General features: G+C 46.2%; 1 protein-coding gene across 5 annotated transcripts in view; it reads right to left on the reverse strand.

Moving 5' to 3' along the window:
• Positions 1-18,935, reverse strand: part of SETD5 (SET domain containing 5) — a 71,876-nt gene extending 52,941 nt beyond the window's left edge. For 4 of the 5 annotated variants that reach the window (XM_083155957.1, XM_083155959.1, XM_083155960.1 and 1 more), the window contains exon 1: positions 18,483-18,794. The gene's annotated coding sequence lies outside the window, so the exon portion shown is untranslated. Of the gene's footprint in view, positions 1-18,482; positions 18,795-18,835 lie in introns of those variants that run through there. The other variant, XM_083155958.1, reaches the window with a different exon arrangement.
• Positions 18,936-20,825: the final 1,890 nt, after the last annotated feature.

Genomic DNA, 20,825 nt, shown 5'->3' on the forward strand with positions numbered 1-20,825 from the left:
ATGGGCTGTGACGCCAATGTGGGCGATTCCTGTAGCGGGCGTATGGGACGGTTCGTGGCTCAGCCATCTACACAAGCAGGCCCACCAATACATCGGCATCAGATGTGCTGCAGGGCTGATCCGATAAGTCTATGAATGGCATGGCTCACAGACAAACCGGCCCATGTGCTGCAGTAATATTGCTCCTGTACCCGGCTTGTGATGCCTTTTACACTGGCTTCTGTACCCGGCAGAATGTCAGGTGGGTGATGTCACAGAAAACGGATCTTGAGCCGGCACTTGGAGATGTAATGTGTGGTTCCATAAAGGTACATTAAGTATGTCAGGGATTTGCTTGCGCGCCCCCCCATAGAGGTGTGCAGTAAAGTTTTCAGTACCATGGTACTGCCAACTGACCAATATGTGCGCTATTTGGTGTGATGGGAAAGCAGCTGCGTGTAAGGTTAGATGTTCCTCTGCCAATGCAGTTTAACAGGGGATTTGGGTACTTACAATTATAACTAAAATTGTGCATGCAGCATTCATATATATTTATAATGTAAACATCTTGGATTAAAGCACATCATTAATGTGCAACAGTGTCCTTACACAATAGTGTTCCTTCTAGGAAGTAAACGGGGCAGGGCACTGGAGGGGCTGACCGGCCACGCCAACGTCACTAAAGGGGGCGTGCCCGGGCCGGCACATCACAAATGGGGGCGTGCCCAGGCCGGTGCGTCACAAATGGGGGAGTGCCTGGGCCGGCGCGTCACAAATGGGGGAGTGCCCGGGCCGGCGCGTCACTGAAGGGGGCGTGCCCGGGCCGCGCATCACTGAAGGGGGCGTGCCCGGCCGTAACTACATCCCCGAGCTGCCGGGAAAGCGCAGTGCACCGCAATCTATGGCGGCGCTGGGCTTCACCGGTGCACTCCGGCGGGCAGGCAGCAGGCTGTTTTAGCGGGGCGCTGCTAGAGGGGCAGGGCGCATTCTGCCCTTTAAAAAATCGGGCAGGGCGCAGCGCCCCGCTAAAACAGCCTAGCGGGAACACTACACAAATATATATGACGTAGTGATTGCTGATGAAATATACCAAACCCCAGGTACAGGTATGCATGTTTTAAGGTTGGGTTTTTGTTTCATACTTAGAAAGTAACCGGATATCAGATTAAAGAGAACTCAACACCTCTGTGCTACTTGAGGTAAGACCATTTGAGTAGTAAGGAAGACTGACAATAGGGGGCCTACACACGGGGTGACTGCTGAGTGATCTGAGCAGGGCTACCCATCACTATATCGCTTTGGCCCCTACACACAGAGAGATGTAGGGTCATTTTCTAAGCTATCTAGTCAGATTAAATCAGATCACTTAGAAAATGGGCTGCAGCAATTCAATTGTTCTGTGTTGAGCGCAATCACAGCCAGCCCCAACATTTCTGCTTGCAAACCAAGGAACGTTGCAACATTCCGAAACACAGAGTCTGTCCAAAACGCCTCTTTTCCTCATAGCTCAAAGGTGTGCAAAAAAGATCAGGGATATAGAAGCTACCGTAATGGGCAAATACGAAGAGGCGAAATAGGTGGCACACAGCCCCTAGGAGGAGTGTTGGGACTGATTGAGGAACTGGTCTCTGTATTTTAGATGAGTTTAGCCCATACTCCAGATCACCAACAGTCCATGTGTCTCAGGCCACCTGTGGATCTATAGTAGGAATGAATGCAGCATGTATGAAAATGTGACAGTTAGTAATGACTACAGCTGTGCACTAGATAGGTGATTTGAAAAACATGGACAGTTGGTAGTTTTCCAGGACCGGTTTGGCCACCCCTGGTTTAGGCAGTCTGCTCAAAAAGACTAGCTATAGTATAGATAGTCTTCTGCAGATACTAGAATGTATAAAGTGCTTAAGACAGTATAGATTCTATACTGTCTTAAGCACTTTATACATTCTAGTATCTGCAGATATCGCTTGCTAATATATATATATATATATATATAGTAATAAATCATTTTACAGAACACTTAGAGCTAATACATTTTTATCAAAATGCCCAGCAATCCAAAGAATGAAGGCAGTCGCGATATAAGGGTTTAAGACGAAGTATCTGTTTAGATGCTCTATGTACAGTAGCAAAGAAAAAAAGTTAATGACACCACTTAGCGCTAATCCCTGTGATACATGCACAAGATGAATGTTACGTATCTTTTTTAAACAGGTACTGATCCAAACGGTTTCAAATAGGGTCAACACCTGAAACAACATAAATGATAGACCCTTTTTTCCCAATTAAATGGGATGTATAGACACCAAGGGTATATCAGTACGAAAAGATCATGGTGCAGTTTCCAAGTAAATAAAAAAGGTTTTAATAAGTACAGGAAACTCACAATAAAAAGGATGGTAACAAGCATGTGTTTAAACATCCATACTGCAAAGCTCAGTGTCGGATGGGAGAAAAACAGACTGTCTATCATTTATGTTGTTTCAGGAGTTGACCCTATTTGAAACCGTTTGGATCCGTACCTGTTTAAAAAAGATACGTAACATTTATCTTGTGCATGTATCACAGGGATTAGCGCGAAGTGGTGTCATCAACTTTTTTCTTTACCATTGTATCACGTTCAGTGTTCTTGTTGACAAGGCACTTGGTGTTCACCATAAGCAGCACACTCCCTTACTTTTTGCGCTATTCTTGGTAAAATACTGTATTTTCTATGTACAGTAGCAGCAAGTCTGTGATGGAGAGAAAAACAAAGCAAGAAAGCAGGCCGCTGCAGGCACCTGTTGCCGATATTTTACTACTTCCGCAGGAAACAGAGGCAGTAAATACACCCTTCCACTGACTTAAATCAGGAACACACAAATTCTATGGGGACTTACGTGTCAATGCGCATAGACTGGTAATTGTGTATGTAGACTACATACCTAGAAAGGTGCTAGGTAACTGGGGGATTGGGGTGAGGGTCACCTAGCAACTGCACAACTTTGTCTGTTTCTGATGTTCCACAGCAACACTGCAGAAATGATGCTATATAAACTGCAGGAGGCTTGTAGGACCGTTAAACAGTATGATTCTAGGTGTCAATTATCCTTGATTTATGGGAAGCCAAAATGTGCTTGTTCCACTTTAAATAGTGAATATACAGGTACAATGCAAACACATCTTGTAAGCGGCAAAACAAATATCCACATTATATACAGACAATATACAGTAGTCGGTCACCATGACAACATTAATGGAATGAAAGAAAATACAAAGGGGTTATTCAATTGCAACAATTGAATAGCTCCGATAAATGTCCAGTAGGGCTCGCACCGCAATTGAATCGCCCCCAAAGCGTTGGGTATCTAAAATGAACTCTCAAAAACAGTTAAAAAAAAAACAGAAAGTTTCATTATTTACTTAAACGCAGGAAAGAAAAAGTGCACAACAGGAGAGACAGGGAACGTCACTAGCCGACAGCTTGACAAAATTAAAGATCATCATAACAGTGATGTCCCCCTCCGGTGGCTGTGTGCGGATGAACAGATCAACATTTGAATTGCCCCATCTGGTGTCAACTAATAGCCACCGACAGGCAAAACATTTGAATCCCCCTCCCCCCGCCCCCACAGAGGACCAGTGTAGCCTTATACGTGCATGTGTACAGTACAGAGAGTTACTAGGCTCAGCTGAATGAAATCTTGATAATTGTAAGCAGGGGCTTGAATAGTCCCAGGGGCTAGATCGCCATGGCCCTTAGATTTTGCTGCCTGGCGACCAGAATATTAGGGGAGGGAGAAAACAGGACCCTTTTGAAGTATAAAAACAAATATGGATCAGATATATTGTCTATATCAGTGATTCCTGAACCTGAGAGCCCTACACGGGTCACCTGGCAGGAGTAATGTGTATCACCAACTGTAACGTTTTAAAAATCCACTGGTGACCTGGAAAACGTGACCCGTGTGGCGTCCAGAGGACAGAGTTTGAGAACCTGTGCTCTATAGGCACAAAGCATGCCAATCCTTTTATCGCAAGTTTAAATCCACGCTCTGCGTGCAATGGACGAACAATTCTGCCTTCACTATAAAAAAAAAAAATGAAATAAAAAAAACTGTCCGTGTAGACTCTACATCATGATGTACACGTATGTTAAAGATACACATGAATGCAGCTTCTACACGTGTTTACGTACATATCTGTGGGCACATACTGCAACAGCTCCACGGAGTGTCCTTGTTGCCATGGGAACAATGCGGTACAGGAATGGAGACGACCCTGGCTGGTCACATGACTTCTACAGGCAAACATTTCATAGAGCTTTCTGCTACAGTAATCCCAATAATTTATCATCTTACTGGTAAACAAGGAAGGTGCGAGATGTTAAATGGTAACATGATGACTGCAGGGGTAAGGTTGGGACATTTCATGCAGCAATTACATAGAACACTTATTCTATCCTCCGATGCACTGCAGTTCAGTCTGCCAATACACATCAGCGCCTATGGTCTCTGCCGTTACAACTTCACCCCCTAAATATGAGCAATTCCTCTTAAGTTTACGGTTATGTCAATGAACGGATTCTACTGCTCAGAATAGGCCTGCACATTATATACATAAAGCATAAGAGGCATCAGGAATAATCAGGTAAAAATATCTACGACAACTAAATACTGGGAAACTATTAACTAGAGATGGCCATCGGACAGTCGCCATCGATGGAGATACTGCAGCCAGCCATCAATAGTTACAAGCTATGGGATGGATGACCGTCGATAGTTATACCTATAAATGGTCATCCATTTTCTTTGACTGACTGGCCCATGGGCCAATCAGGATGTGGGGGCAGGGCTTCACGGGAGTTGGGGCGGAGCAATGCTCCGTGTCCCGGAACTTTGAGAAAAAATAAAACCGCAACAAAAAAAAATCCGTTTTGCTGTGCCATTGATGGAGGGAAACCATCTGATGGCAAAAGTATTTGACATCGGTCAAACACCATCCCTACTATTAATATCCTTATAAGGCCATCACAGCAGGGCGTACATTGCAAAAGCACCACCTCTCACAGGACCACGCAAGAGTACACAAATGTCATTAGGTTCCATCATCGCACCTTACACCCACTTCTGTGAGCATGTGACCTGTCAGGCCTACATCCGCCATCACTACCAACGCTGGCCACTTACTGCACGCTCATTGAACATATAGGAATGACTTCTTACAACTACTGTATATCCGCAGGTTAATCCGTCAGCTGGAGAGAAACCAGTTTGCTTGCTGGCTGAGAGGAGCCAGTTTCCAGCAACAGTGGTTTATTGTATGATGGTTCGGTGGGGAAAATCCCCATGTGCTTCTGAATAGTCACTACTGCCACCGAATATTTCCAACATACCTTATACAGCTGTGAAACGTCTACCTCCTCGCCGGTTAATACGCTATTTCGCTCACCGCAAGCCATATTCCATTTGTGAAATGCTGATGATTAACATGACCCGTGTAAGTGAGCAAACTATGCAGCATACAGCTTAACCTGGGCACCTATTAGAGCACCCAAAAAAACAATTGATCCTTACATAAAACGTAATCCCTTGCAGGAGTGTGACAGGATGCATGCACTACTGTAGTCTGACACAGCGCCTCCAATAGGCTGGGGGGTGTAGTTGCTGCATAGGACTAAATCAAGGCACTGTGTACAGAAAAGGACCCGACACTAGTACACTTGGCCATAGGGCCAAAAGACCTTGGGCTTAGTCAGACCTGATCGCGGGGCTAATTTGTTCTCAAAATGTGCAAAACCATGCTGCACTGCAGTTGGGGCAGATGTAACATGTGCAGTGTGTTAGATTATTCGTTATGCCACATAAGTGTTGCTTACCTACATGCTCGTTGCTATGTGTTGCATGCTTGTGGCCATGGGAGGGTTACATGCTCGTTCCCTGTGCCTATTGCCTGGAGGGGGGTTGGTTTGCACTTGCTGCTGGGTGTAAGCTGGCTGCCGCCTGCCTGCACTGGCAGACAGCGCTGCAGCACAGGAGGGCAGCCAGCATGAACTGTGAGCTGGTCTTGGAAGCGGTCCCCGGTCCGGTGGAGTCCTGACCATGTCCTCCGGCGGCAATGAAACAGTGGGACGAGCCGTACGGTCCCCCTGTAAAAACGACCCTGCTGCCCGGCCAAGCGAACTACTCTACCTGGCCAGGGGAATGCCAGACAGCAGGGTGAACCTTGCCGGGCGGAGCACCAGAAAAACAGCGCAGGGGAAAACGCAGGTTTTGCCCATTTTGAGAACAAATTTGCCCTGCGATCAGTTCTGAATTAGGCCCATTATTTTTCATGTAAAAATAAAGGCCAGCTTTGTTATTACAACCCGTGTGTCCCTCAGATACACCAGACTGAGGTATCGCATGCCGCCTCGCTTGCATAACCTTGCCAACTTCACTCCGGCTAGATTGCATGCGCGCATTCTGCATACGATGTATCGAATGCGATCACATTCATCGCCCCAGGATACAATATATACTTATTGCAGCAGTGGCAATCTCCGGATCTGATGCGCACGAGACCACGCGTCGATCCAGAAGCGGAAGTAAACAACATACGATTTGACACTTTTCACACAATTTATCGACCCGATGCATCGCAATCGTGTAGTAGTAACGGGTCACATTCAAACCATAACCAAAATCATTATTGCTCTTTGTAAAGCATCAATGTACTCAGGAAAGGAAACCATAAAAAAAGTGACGTACATCAAAACAAGACCAAAAGGAGATATTCAATCCTGTGCAATGGAACAGCGCGTATTGCATCTGCCGGGTAAACCGTGCATTGTCGGCTCTGTAAATGGTGCACAGCGCGACATCGCAGCAACTGATTGCTTTAAGCACATTAAATCGTTCGTTTAATGGATCTGCCGCCTTCCCCCGCCATCCGGCTCGGAGGAGACAGACCCTAGAGATCATATTTGACCTCTAGCGTCTGACAGGGAGCACAGCGCTATGTGCTCCTGGCACTTCCGGGTAAGGCTGCAGCGCTGTGCTTCCTGTCAGACGCTAGAGGCCAAATATGACCTCCAGCGTCTGGCTCTGGGACCCCTTGGCAACGGGCATTGACCCCTGGCAACAGGCACTGACCCCTTGGTTGTATGCAGCAGCTGAATTGAACAATGGATTGTGTGCACATTGTGTGTCCAAAACCCAATTCTGCTGGGGGAGTTGAAGGGATACCTGGACACAAGGTTTACCTACAAAAGAAGGGTTTGGGGGGATCCGTATATGCAGGATCTGTTCTGTGATGACAACATGGCTCCTGCTGACACAGACATTTTCATTTGTCATTCCATGGACTTCCTATCCTGCACAAACAATCCCCCAACAGAGCGCAAAGCCATTGTATTATTTTGTGTTTTTTTTTGTCCTGAAATGTTACAAATCCAAGGACAATAAGCCATCTGTAAAGCAGGCTCCGGAGGATGCAGCCGAACATAGAACATCCTCGAAAGTATCACCAGCTCTCTAACATATTTTCCAAATCAGCAGTGACAGAGAAGGAGATTTATTTTATGTAAGCCTGGCTGCACGGCTGAGCCCACCAGCTAGGCGCTGCCCCTTCGTGTGAACCCGCTTGTCTATTATATAACGACATTTTATATGGAAACAAATGCATTCAAACCTGTTCCCAGATTTATCATTGGAACATATTATAGCTTGGACACGTTGTAGCTGAATAATTGCAGAGTGCAGCTCTATTTGGTCATTAAAATCAACTAACAAAATATGTAACAGGAGTGTAGTCTGCAAATGTGTTTCCGGTTAACCTTGGAAACTGGGGCGGGCGCAACAAATGATCATCAACGACACAACGTACCATGCTTAAGCAGCCAGGCACCACATCACCCACAATTGATTTACCCCAGAACTGTATATTTATTAAGTAAATCCATGCTGACTTATTAGAACCACATTCTTTCGGGGTGATTCAGTTAGCAGAGAGATTTAGCCCAGGGTTCTAGCTCCTAGCTGAAGGGCCCAGAGCTAGCATTTATTTATTAACAGTTTCTTATATAGCGCACACATATTCCGCAGCGCTTTACAGAGAATATTCCAACACTCACATCAGTCCCTGCCCAGGTGTAGCTTACAATCTATATTCCCTACCACATGTACACGCACACACAGACATTCTAGGGTTCATTTTTGTTGGGAGCCAATCAGCCTACAAGTATATTTTTGGATTGTGGGAGGAAACCGGAGTACCCAGAGGAAAACCACGCAAGCACAGGGAGAATATACAAACTCCGCACAGTTAGAGCCATGATGGGAAACGAACCCATGACCTCAGCGCTGTGAGGCAGTAGTAACATGAAACGTGCCCCTGTCTAAAAGCTAACAATGTATGGGGTCGATTCAATTCTCAGTGCTGGAAATAGCTGCTAATTCCAACTGGCGGATTTCTGCTCACACAAGAAATCTGACAAAACTAGGGTGGCGATGCCATTTGACCCCTAGCGTGGAGGAAAGCGCATCGCCGGGAGCATTAAAGTCAGAATGCGGTTCTTGCATAGAATCTCCCACCAGAACCAACATTTCCAACTTAGCAGCAGGCAGAAATGTCCAAAAAGTCTACGATTTGAAGCCTAAACAGGCATCAAAATATTATTTTGGGGGCCCTAACCATGACTCGCAGATATTTATACGTATCAGATCAATTGGTTGAGAGAAGAAATGTGTCCACCCATGCCTGAACAGAGCAACAATTGAATTGCTCAGTGTGGGGATCAGTACACAGAGCAGCGCTGACAAGTGAATTCCACCATAGGAGTCTGCAGAAACCCAGAGAGGCACAGAGAGAGGAATTCAATAAACCATGGGACTTACCACAAGCGATTATCTTGTGGGTTAAGTGCCCGGAGCTATTCACTAAGCCCCATGAAGTTACACGTGGTAAGGGATATATTCTATGTGAAATTATGCAGCTATCACATACATGACCTTAATGCCTTATTCTGGTTCACTCCTTCTGGCAAATTCCTTCTTAGATGGACAAAACCATGTGCACTGCAGGGGGGCAGATGCAAAATGTGCAGAGAGAATTAGATTTGGGTGAGTTATTTTGTTTCTGTGCAGGGTAAATACTGGCTGCTTTATTTGTACACTGCAATATAGATCTCACTTTGAAGTAAAACCCCACCCAAATCTAACTCTCTAAACAAGTAACATCTACCCCACCTGCAGTGCACATGGTTTTGTCCATCTAAGAAGGAATTTGCCAGAAGGAGTGAACCAGAATAAGGCCCTTAGTGCAAACCAAAAATAGTGTTAAATGCACCTGCGGCAAATTGTGCAGCTAATTGTATTGTCCATGCAGAGGTGACTGGTCCTCCATCCATTCAGCACCAGTTTACGGGACTGTGTGGCAAACTGCAAAGTGGGGTTCTGGTGAAGGCACTCGCCCTAGTGCTGCTGGGAGCCGAGGGAGAGATAAATTCATTGACATAAAAGGACTAAAGAAAGTGCATGCTGGGCATATTAGCGATCACATTTATTACTACCTGGCATTTGGAATTTGTCCAACACGCTTAAAAGCAATCCGCCCAGCAAGTAAATGAGCTTGTAAATAGCCATGCGGCACAGACAATGTCAGCGGCAGATACAAGAGCATTCTAATGCTAATGGTGGCACAGTAGTACACATTTCCAATAAATCTGGGTGGAGTTTGTGTGCACACCCCATGTCCACACAGGGTTTCTTCACAAAGTCTGACACACAGGTAGGAAAATGCTGCATGATGGCGTAATACAAATAATATCTGATAAAGTCTCCTATTCAGTACTTTCTATGAAACGTTTCTATGTGAAGATAAAAAATCTGTCGGTTAGATCACTACACACAGGCTACATACACTATAACTACTGCACACACACACACACACAGGGCACACGAACTACTGCACACACACACAGGGCACACTAACTACAGCACACACACACACAGGGCACACTATAACTACAGCACACACACACACACACACACAGGGCACACTATAACTACAACACACACAGGACACACTATAACTACAGCACACACACACACACACACACACACAGGGCACACTAACTACAGCACACACACACAGGGCACACTATAACTACAGCACACACACACATGGCACACTATAACTACAGCACACACACAGGGCACACTAACTACAGCACACACACAGGGCACAGTATAACTACAGCACACACACACACACGGCACACTTTAACTACAGCACACACACTAACTACTGCACACACACAGGGCACACTAACTACTGCACACACACTATAACTACTGCACGCACACACACACACTATAACTACATCACACACACACACACACACACAGGGCACACTAACTACATCACACACACACACAGGGCACACTAACTACATCACACACACACACACAGGGCACACTAACTACATCACACACACACAGGGCACACTAACTACATCACACACACACAGGGCACACTAACTACAGCACACACACAGGGCATACTATAACTACTGCACACACACAAACACAGGGCACACTATAACTACAGCACACACACTCACACACAAACACAGGGCACACTATAACTACAGCACACACACTCACACACAAACACAGGGCACACTAACTACAGCACACACACTAACTACTGCACACACACAGGGCACACTAACTACTGCACACACACAGGGCACACTAACTACTGCACACACACTATAACTACTGCACGCACACACACACACTATAACTACTGCACACACACAGGGCACACTAACTACATCACACACACACACACACACACACAGGGCACACTTACTACATCACACACAGGGCACACTAACTACATCACACACACAGGGCACACTAACTACATCACACACACACACAGGGCACACTAACTACAGCACACACACACACAGGGCACACACACAGGGCATACTATAACTACTGCACACACACAAACACAGGGCACACTATAACTACAGCACACACACTCACACACAAACACAGGGCACACTATAACTACAGCACACACACTCACACACAAACACAGGGCACACTAACTACAGCACACACACACAGGGCACACTATAACTACAGCAAACACACACACAAACACAGGGCACACTATAACTACTGCACACACACACACACACACACACAGGGCACACTATAACTACTGCACACACACACACACAGGGCACACTAAAACTACTGCACACACACATACACAGGGCACACTAAAACTACTGCACACACACACACACACACAGGGCACACTAAAACTACTGCACACACACATACACAGGGCACACTAAAACTACTGCACACACACACACACACAGGGCACACTAAAACTACTACACACACAGGACACACTATACTGCACACACAGGACACACTAAACTGCACACATAGGGCACAATATAACTACTGCACACACACGGCACACTAACTACTGCACGCACACACACAGGGCACACTAACTACTGCACACACACACACACACACTATAACTACTGCACACACAGGGCACAATATAACTACCACACACACGGTACAATATAACTACTGCACACACACGGCACACTATAACTAGTACACACACACAGGGCACACCAACTACTGCACACACTGGGAACACCAACTACTGCGCACACACAGGGAACACTAACTACTGCACACACAGGGAACACTAACTACTGCACACACAGAGGGTACAACATAGCTACTGCACACACACAGGGTACAACATAGCTACTGCACACACACAGGGTACAACATAGCTACTGCACACACACAGGGTACAATATAACTACTGCACACACAGGGTACAATATAACTACCAAAATTATATAGAATACAAGCATGTAGGGCAGATCAAAGTGGTCATATACTAGGGAACACAACGCTGTATACCAGACTTGCAATGCAGCATGGATAATATATATTCCCCCGCCTACAATCTCAGGACGGGGGAACACTAGTCCTTGCTCGTTTCTAGACAAAGTAAACCTATATTTGACCAGATTATTGATATTTCACCAAAAATCTTAACAACGTACCACATCCACAAAATGACAGCAGCCATTCTGTATACCCAATTCTCGACGTTTACATGGAAATAATGGAGGTCCATATATAAATCCGCACTGGATATAGACAACGGGTAAAAGCACAGGAGAAATAAGAGACGCTGCAAATCTATTTTACACACATTTCTTGCTACAAGTAGTATAACTTGTACTCTATTACTGCCTATGTCCATTACACCGCAAGGATCCTGTATGTGACATGTACATATAACATTATTGTAGAATATTCATATCATCAAATACTTCAGTTACACAAATATTTAACACTTAGCGGATTGTGGAAATAGCGGGTGTAAGGGATTAAAAGAAGCTGAGACCCCGGACAGCACGGACGGTGTAATGGCCTCACAGCACTGCCTCACAGCACTGAGGTCATGGGTTCTATCCCCACCATGTGTTATATATATACAGGGCAGTACGGATGGTGTAATGGTTAGCATTACTGCCTCACAGCACTGAGGTCATGGGTTCTATCCCCACCATGTGTTATATATACAGGGCAGTACGGATGGTGTAATGGTTAGCATTACTGCCTCACAGCACTGAGGTCATGGGTTCTATCCCCACCATGTGTTATATATACAGGGCAGTACGGATGGTGTAATGGTTACATTACTGCCTCACAGCACTGAGGTCATGGGTTCTATCCCCACCATGTGTTATATATACGGGGCAGTACAGACGGTGTAATGGTTAGCATTACTGTCTCACAGCACTGAAGTCATGGGTTCTATCCCCACCATGACTCTAACTGTGCGGAGTTTGTATATTCTCCCCGTAATTGCGTGGGTTTCCTCCGGGTACTCCGGTTTCTTCCCACAATCCAAAAATATACTGGTAGGTTATTTAGCTCCTAACCAAATTAACCCTAGAATGTGTGTGTGTGTACATGTGGTATATAGATTGTAAGCAGCACTGGGGCAGGGACTGATGTGAATGTTCACAGCGCTGCGGAATATGTGTGCGCTATATAGGAAACTGTTAATAAATAAATAAAATAAGGTTAGAGGCTGCATTAGATGCACACAGACAGCCGAGTACTCAAAAGACGCCATCAAAGTTGGGAAAGAAACTGCTGAAAGTGATCTAGGTCAGGACATGAAACATCACTCTACCCCTTTAGGCATCACCGTGATCTCCTCCTTAAGTTTACTGTAACTTGTAACCCCCATAAGATTGATCAACATGTTGCATTGAGCTGCATTGTCCTCTAGCAACAAAAGGCTGGATAGAAAAGGAGACTGATATGAATCCCTCCTCCCCCCCCTCGGCCAGCCTGCAGGTTCTCTCTGAGGACTCAGTGACTAGTGATCTCATCAGGCTGGGCGGTGTGGGGGTGGTGACACGGAGTACAAGAGCAGCAGGAGGAGAGAGAGAGAGACAGCACAGGCGGAGGGGAGTGGCTGCCATTACAAGAGAGTGGAATACATGGGGATAGAGTGTACAATCCCGTCCAGGGAGGGGAGCGTGAGAGAAAAGCAGAGATGATGCAAGAGGAAAACATGGCAGAAACAGAACTAGGGAAACCAAACCTTGGAACCAGAATTGGGAGAAATAAATATGTGTATAGCATAAAAACAAAACAGCAAAACCTAAACATTTCATACTTTTGCACGGCCCAATGTGCTGTTTAATAGAAACCAGCACATTTCACGCTTTCCTAGTCATACAATCTGACACAGCTCAACCAAGAAGCTGCAAGAATATGGATGCAAAAGTTCACACAAAACTATATAGCAAGCCAACCTAACAGGCATGACCGGACGCGGCCCTGTTTTCCGCATGCAGTCAAAACAACGGTTGCACATGTGCACGCACACACAAATAAATTGCTGTCTTGGTCCCACACTGTCCCATCAAATCGTCTGAATATTAAATTGCACATGATATGCGAGCGGCCAGCGCTGCTGAATCAGTACAGCATGTGCGCCGATACAATGTAATGTTCATTCTAGCACTCTGGACCTTTCAAAACTCGTGCAGTTCCTCTTTCCTGACTGGAGTGTCGCTCTCTGCTCTGGTGCTTATAGCACATGGCCGGTCTGTATATCAGTGCTGAAAATACAGACCACATTGTGCTAGAAGACATGTAAGAAATACACAACATAGTTTCTAACGGAAAGTGCGCTGTACACATTATGTAGACCTTTTAGAGGGTTACATGGTGTGGGGGGGGGGGGGGGGGGGACTCAGCACTGGAAGCTAGAAAGCTGACCTAACCCAAACACACCCATTCAATAAAACAAAACGTACTCTTATGTCAGAGTCGAGTAGAGGGAGATATTGAAGGTGCAGAACTAGCGGCTGACGGAAGGGAAGCAATGTCATTATATAAGAATAATCTTTCTGAATGGGCTGCATAAATACTTGAGATGCAGACGACATGAAAAGATAAGAAGCACCTTGCAGAATAACACATGCGTGCAATGCTGTGCATGACACGACAGCCAACCGTATATTTTATCTAGGACATTTCAATAAGCATTATCAACTACGATACACCTGAACAGTTTCTACATGCCTCCCAAGTAGGTTCATGGGCACTACGTCCAAGTGTCTGGCTGTACATAGTTGAAGACAGTCACTTTAGATAACGGAACTATGTTAACGCTGTTTACTAAGCAGTTATTCACTGGGCTGTGCCATATTTCTGTGATAGCCCATCCGTTTTGCTAACCACAGATAAATTAACAAAAGCAGCATAATCTCAGTTTGTGTAACACTTTTCACCTGGACAGAGTAAAACATTTCCAATATCATAGAACAGTCTTTAATGTCAATATATAAAGAAATTAAGGATAAAGCAGCGGAAATGTTAAGGTCGCTAAACAAAGCTAATTCGCATTCATCACCATAAAATCATTTCTCCATTTCAACTTTTTGTTCCTTAAACTGCTGAAAATAGTTATAGATCATCAGAAATGTTAGGGTGCTAACATTTTTTTGGATAGTGTATATGGGCCAGCGGTGAGCGCTGATGTGCGCTCCCGCATAAATCGCCGATCACTGCCGCTCATCTGCTGGTATTACAAAGCAGATAAGCAATGTGGTGGACGGCTTTCTATAGCGCCTCACTATGGAAAGCTGTCCACCCCGGGGGGAAATGCTTAGACGACCAAATATCGCTCAGTGTGTACGTACTGAGCGATTTTTAGCCCAGCGATTTTCCCCATCATCGCTTAGCATACAAGCTGGGCAAAATCACCCAGTGTGTATGCACCTTAAGTTTAAAATACTGAGCTATCTTACGCAATAGTACAAAGCCCATATGACAGTCACAGTCATATACATCGATGAACAAACAGTGCTTCCTTTGCCATATATGCTAACACCACATAAAGCCCTGAGCCAATGTCAGACATATGACAGGAATTTCCATAACTCACAGAATAGCAGAGAATCGGGAAAATTATGCTGTGAAGTAAAAACAAAAGAAGAAAAAAAAAAAAACTAAATAAAACCAGATGGCAGGGAGAAAAAAAAAACAGCCCAGCCACTGCCTGACTCCAAGGACCAAGCGGCATTGCTAATGGACGTGGTATCTGTACCTGTAAATAAACACCACCACCACTTGAGAGCGTCTCACGTAGCAACACCAGCTCTAGGGCCACCACGCACCCAGCCTGCTGCTCATCATCCAGCCTAGCTACACCCACCACACATCTGCCAGAGGAGCACCTTATGGGTGACACTGCGCAGCTCTTATCTCATCTCACTGTATAAGACAATCCACAATAGAGTTAGTTCGGTGGAGAGATCAGATACATCTGCAGCAGCAAAATACACCAGGAGCATTTACACATGATCATTGTAACCGAACGTCAGCGGGAAAGGGGCACAACTTGAGGAAAAGCCCAATTCCATTCATGTCACTGATGTGGTGAACCTAGATTCACAACATAAGGGAGAGAGACTGCTGGGTTCCATGCTCCCTAACCAGATCCTAGCCGAAAACAGCTCTCATGTGAAACCTAAGCTTATAACAGATCTGCATACAAGTATAACCCTGTTTCAGAGGTGTGTGTGTGTATAATATATATATATATATATATATATATATATATATATATGTGTATGTATATGATTTACACATCGAATATCCAGACCCTGTAACCAGGAGGCACCAACTGAAGGTAGTACACTTGAATATGGGAGTCTCTGTGCTGTTTTAACAGTGGAGGCATTCAGATGACCGTAAAACGTCTGATAAGTTGAAAAACCTGATAAACAGTAACAGGTACAAGCAGTACCGCAGTCCTGGAAAACATGTGTATGTGTGTGTGTGGGGGGGGGGGGGGGGGGGGGGTTGAAACATGGCAGCTACAGAGAATGTGTAGAAACCTCTAGAACCCTGGGACGAGCAAGGGGTTAACGCACCGCTTGGATTTTGGTGCTGCTCAGAGAGCAAGGTTCCAGTACTGGCTGTGACAGTGACCTTGGGAGATGAAGGCAGCTTCGTTTCTCGTCCAGAAAACAAAAACAAATGATCCTGCACGAGAAAAAAGGGCAATTTGGTAGGGACAACAGTCATCTGTGGAAATTGCTCTGATCTTGGAACACAAATAGTTAAACCCGAATAACTCCCCTTCCTCTCCCCCCCCCCCCCCCCCCCAGCAATGAAAAACACCTGGTTTGCAACCATCTTACTTTCCACAAATGAACCATAGTGTAGCCCAACAATATCTGTTCACCAAAGACTAGGTCATGTATTCCAGAGTCTGCAGCCATGAAGAGGGAAAGGGGGGCGGGGTGGTCACGCCAAGCAGAGAACCCACAGAAGCATTTCAGGAAAGTCTTAACTTGTTCTACAATGATCCCCAATCTCAAGAACCGACATTTACACTTCTGCTAAAAAAGCAGGTTTCCCTTCTGGCTGAGGATTGCACGACCTCTACAAACCTATTAAACCACAGCACCCAAATAATTCAACAATATGCCAACTGCATGCAAAAACAAAAAGCTGTGTTTTTGGTCAAAGACTGTATTATGAGGTTTTAAGGTGGCAGTGTGTGGTCTGCAATGCTGCAGAAGGCAGTGACCCTGCTTTTTTAATGTTACAGGGTGAGAATTTACTAGAAATACAGCACACTATATTAGATGCTTTGGAGGTTAAGAAAAAAAAAAGTTTGGAACGTCTGAGCTGGAACCTATAGCACAGACTGCAGCCTGTAAATTGAGAGGAAGAGGGGGGTATGAAAGGAATTCCTAGGCTTGAGAACTGGCTGGGAGGGGAGGAGGAGAGAGGGGATTGTGGAAAGAGATTAAAACTGAAAAGAGGGAATAAGGATTTGTGATCATGTCTTAAACAGGACGATACACAGCGACAAAAAGTTGAAAAATATCATGTGTAATTATTTTGTACAAACTGGATGAAGCCTGGCTCGTGGGAGATGACCGTCTCTTTACATAGGACGTGGGGTTGATAAAAAAAACATTGCTAAGAATCAATAGTGCATCCTTTACAGCACATTTAACCATGCACAACGCTTTCATAAACAATATACGGTGGAAGATTTCCAGGCCTGAACTCCACCCTCTAACGATGATGGTGTTAGAATAGGAATGTTGGTTAAAATAAGATAGAAGAGCCTTCTCTCTGATACTTGTGCTAAGGTGAGAGGGGAGGGGGGGGGTAGGATTTCCCAGCAGCTTTCAGGTACAGATGGGGGGGGGGGGGGGGGTGATACTCACAATACTGGTGGCAAAATAGGATTGGGGACTAAAAAATGCAACATTAAACCTGTACCCCTTCCTTTTACACCAATGCAGAGTGGTCTCCTTGGGGTCACCCTTGTACCTACACTATAATGTGCAGCAATGCATACCCACAGCCATGTAACTTAACAGTTCCCAGATGCCACAAACCAGTCTCATATGTAGGGTACACCGGTAGTTACCAAGAAGGGGTCATATAGGATCTCAAACAGGCCAGGTTTTAAAACCTGTACTGTAGAGATGCCTTAAGAGCCATGTTTGGGATCCACCAACATAGACCCTAAAGAACAAGATCTATTCCCCAGGGAACCCACTGCCCCCCAATACATGTGCCCTCTGGGACATCCCACCCATAACATGTATGTAGGCAGTATCTTAGTTTGGGCTACAGGTATCTGTAATCTTTTGAACCCCAACACATCAGTGTTTTCCTAGTTTTCAGGAATTATGCCCACCCCCACAAATACAGGACCCCCGCCATGTATATAGGATAGAAGAGGGTGAAAGTGTCATAAAGTGCGGAGAAGCCGTCCCCATCGTGCACAGTGCTGTAGAACACGGCTGTGTACTAAGGCTGCACACAGCGCCTCAGTCCCGGGCAAAACCCACAATTTGCAGAAAAAGTCCCAAAATTCATATAAAAATCAGCCCGTAAAAGGTGCCCAGCACTTACCCGCCCCGGCAGGACCGAGCCCGCCTCACCGCAGGCAGCCAGGAACGCTCCAACGCTCCCCCAAGCCCCAAAACCTAGTAGGCCTCGACTGAAGCCGCGGCGTTTCCTGAGCCCCTCAGGCCGATAGCATGTCGTGCCTCCAGTAGGTGGCAGCGCTTGGCGCTGCCCAGACTTTGTATATCCGTCAGCGGCTCCGTGCGTGCGGGGTAGTTCAGCCAGGGCTCCCCCCCGTCCACCTCCGTGCTGCCTGGGCTGTGTGATCCTGGCTTGCTCCGTCCTATCCCCCCCCCCCCAGTCCGCATCGACAACCGCTCCACACGGCCACCCCTCCCCCCCCTCCTCCGACTCTCTACCTCCACGGGCGGAAACGCGACTGACCACACGGGGATCCCCGGCTCCGGCGGCAGGGGCGGCGGGAACGGGGGGAGGAGCCAGAGCCCCCGCCCACTCGAGCAGTTACTATTGGCTGGACGCGCGGCACCTCACGCCTACTGGGCGGTGGAGGGTGTCAGTCACCGCAGGGCTGTCACGAGACGCAGTGACCTCCCGCGCTCAGAGCTGTTTTCCCACAGTTGGGGGAGAGGCGGCGGCGAGGAGAGAGGTCTGTGTGCTGCTGCTGCCCAGCTCCGTGTCCTACCTACAGGCGCACATATACCGACATAACCCGCTCCCTTACTGCTTCATTTAGTGTGGGGAGGGGGATTATTTCAACTGCAATATACATTTGTGTATATATATATATATATTTTTTTTTTTTAATAGCAGCATCATTTCTCTAACAGATCACCTCTGTGTTGCATCATTTGAGCAGGACCTTCAGCTCAGTGTGTATGTATGTCATTGTGCCTTGTGCGCAGCAGCAGCTGCAGTGTGTATACTGAGAAACATTGTTGCATGAGAAGTGTAAATACAAAATACTCTTCCTTGCTGGACAGATTGTTGCACTGGAATGGATGGATACTGTGTCACTATTCCACATTTAGAGAAATGAATTATGTTGATAGAAATGCCACGCAAATACAATACAGAATATACAAACCAGGCGACTGGGTTGTGTAACATTCTGATGAAGGGTTAATAAAAGGCACTGAGACATAGGGTAGTGGTTAGGTGAGTATCTCTCTGTTATTAGCGAGGCATCTGCATTGCCAGACAGCAAAATGTGTGTGTGTGTATATACAGTATATCTATCTATACATACAGCATAAGGGTGGCTGATCCTGGGATTTGCGCAGTGTAATGCCGTCTAGCCCCGCTCAGATGCTGCCCGGCTTCCCCTGTACCTAGCAATGCTGCACTGCGCAGCGTGATGAAGTCATAGGTCACGCTGCGCAGGCCGGACAGACCGCCTGAGCTGCCTTGACCTACACTGTCCTGGCCTCATCCTGCCCGGCTTCTGGAAACCCGCCTACCCACCCAGCTCCCAGGGAACTCTCCTAGTACCCACCCAGCTCCCGAAGAACTCTCTCACCCACCCGGCTCCCTGCTTCCGATGACCACGCCCAGCTCCCGGAAACCAGCAACATCACCATGCCCAGCCACCCACCAGGCTCCTGCCCGCACCTGCCATGCCCTGTAAGTAAACAATCCCGGGATTGAAAATATGCCCTGGGATTGGCTTCCCTATACAGCATGGGTCTTCAAACTCCTCCAGATGTTGTGAAACTACAAATCCCAGCATGCCTTGCCACAGTTTTAACACTCCCTTATAGCAAAACTGTGGCAATGCATGCTGGGATTTGTAGTTTCGCAACTGGAGGGCCGCAGTTTGAAGACCCATGCTATACAGTATCCAACATCCAGACTGCCATGAGAACACCGGTGCTGGATTTCCAAAAACATCAGGATGCTGATGCCGGAATATGGATGCCATACATGGTGTGATCCTACAAAAAGTATGTGCTGCCTGTACTTACATGTGTTTTGAACTAGATCGCATCGCGTCTCACTCACCGGGTATGGGCACCTTTATGGTTAGGATGCGGGGCAGGTGGGTTAGGTTTAGGGATTTCCAAGGGAGGGTAAGGGTACGTAAGGAGTCCCTGTTGGGATTCTAGTTCTCAGAATGGTGGGGTCGGTCTATTCACCACTGGCATCCCCGCTACCAGAATATCCTATGTATTATATATATCAAAGCAAATGCTTTGAAAGCTAAGTGAAGTTTCACTTGTTGCCAAAAGATGGCAATGTTTGGGTGACACACATACTCACAATTTGCCGCCTTGCGAGTCAACCAGAATAAGATCTTACTCCACAAGGCACACTAAAGATGGGAACCCAGTTATAGATATATATCTAGGGTGGCCAATCCCGGGATCGGTGGGATCCCAAGATTTGGCCCCT

The sequence above is a fragment of the Crinia signifera genome, chromosome 8 (genome assembly GCF_055691185.1).
Source record: "Crinia signifera chromosome 8, ASM5569118v1, whole genome shotgun sequence".
NCBI lineage: Eukaryota > Metazoa > Chordata > Amphibia > Anura > Myobatrachidae > Crinia > Crinia signifera.